This window comes from Lolium perenne, chromosome 1 (assembly GCF_019359855.2).
Source record: "Lolium perenne isolate Kyuss_39 chromosome 1, Kyuss_2.0, whole genome shotgun sequence".
NCBI classification, from domain to species: Eukaryota; Viridiplantae; Streptophyta; class Magnoliopsida; order Poales; family Poaceae; genus Lolium; species Lolium perenne.
This window is the reverse complement of record NC_067244.2, coordinates 183721336-183723363: the sequence shown is the minus strand read 5'-3', so window position 1 is coordinate 183723363 and position 2028 is coordinate 183721336.

Here is a 2028-nt window from a genome sequence, read left to right as displayed (position 1 = left end):
AAATTCGGAAGTACCCATATTAGCATGCTTCGTCATGGTGTACCATGCGCAGGTTGTACAAATGATCTTTTGCCAAGAAATTGATAAATAGAAAAAAAATCTACAAATTGATCCTCACAAGATGAAAGTAACATAAGTTCAATTACATGGTTCACTTTCCTCGGACAAAAACTAACGTAACACTAAGACCATGTCCACACAATATGCAAAAATTGCCTCATAGTCACTCCATCATCTACATTTTCCCATACAAGCTTCGATTGTCTGCATTGAATCTGATCCCGCAACGATCATGTTACATCCTAGACTATTGGCTAGACATAAAACCATTCTCACCGCCATCGCTTCCGCCATAGCAACCAAGGATAGGAAACTTTTTTTTTTGCTGCTACGAATGTGGCTGCATAATCTGGAATAACTGCATCAATCAAACCTGGGCATCTATCTGCATAAAATGACGCATCCATGTTGAGTTTCAAGATGCTTCGGTTTAACCTACCCTGCAGCCCCTACAAAAGATTATGTGTTTAAAAGCTTTAGCAGCATTTGCGTTATTGCCAAAATCGAATGCTTGCATTTTTCTAAGTGGTTAAAAAATATCTTCATCGTGAATTTGTCGACGACATATCCACCATAACCAGAAGATCACGAGACCGTCTCCTTTAATTGCACCATAGTGAGTCGTGGATATGAATTATCTTCTACTCGGAACAAATGTTCACGACATAATGTTTTTTGTAATCGGGTCGATAACTAGATCTTATTTATCGAATAGCACTTTGTCTAATTAGGTTGATGAACACCTAGCTTTCTTTTAGACAAACTTTTAAATGATGTAAGTATTGTCAATGATTACTAAAGCTCAAAACAGAGTCTTGCCTCAATAAAAAAAGGTAAGTTGAAATTAAAATTCCCTCTCTAGATTCTTGCTGATGCTTCTATCCTTGTGTGTGAAGTGCTTTTTTGAACTGGTGCTAAGTGCTATTGACTGACTCTAGATCAAACATTGCATCAGAACCTCCCGACTTCATTGGATTTCCTCACCCTCACCTCACTCTTCACCTCTGCCCCCTGGTTGTAGCACAATTTTGCTTCGTCTCGTGATGCTAGGAACCGGAGCGAGAGGAAGTGAATATAGCATCTCCATGTGCGTCCCCTAAGTGATATGGGGTGGCCCGATCTTCTCAGTAAGCAACGGTGGTGATGATGATCACGGGGTGATGGCAGCGGAGAAACACGACGATGAAGTGGATGATAACTTGTATGAGGCAACGAGATCTCTCGATTGGTCCCTGTCACCAATGCAATAGCTCTCAACCCTGCAAGATATTCGCAACTCCACACACTTGCGCACGTAGCCGCCGACCACGAAGCGGTAAGTTGCAACCGTCTAATTCACAATGGAACAGCAGATCACACAAGACTTTTTCAGGATCTACACAATATCAAGCAATATGGTGTAGGGATTCAATAGTTTTGCTAAACCAAACAACTAAGAACTAGGGTTTATCTTAAACGTGGTCTAAAGCAGCTAGGGGGTCGTCCAAGGCACTTATATAGGCGTCGGGGACAAGTTCTGGTCGAAAAGATACAAGTAAAACCGACCCAGAATAGATCTGGTCGAGACAGACTCGGACTAGTCCCGTCTGGAATCCGGTTGACCGGGTCAGGGACCGGGCTGGCCGGTCTGGACCGGGCCCTGGACCGGGCGGCAACGGGAAAGGTCGCAAAACTCCGTCCGGTTGGCCCCGGTACGACGCCCGGTTGGCGCCGGGGTGAATCCGATCTGCCGCCCGGTTGGACCGGGCCAGGAACCGGGCGCGCCGGCGTGCCGACCGGTCTGACCGGGTGCTGGACCGGCCTGGACGTCTTCTTCTCCTCTCACGCATGCCTCCCGCTCCTCCCTCGCGCGTCCATGAGATATCTTCATGTCCAGCTCCATGTCCAGCTTCACGTCCATCTTGACGTCCGTCTTCACGTCTAGTTGCTCTTCTACTCCTCGTGCGATGCTCGTCTCCTCTTGATACC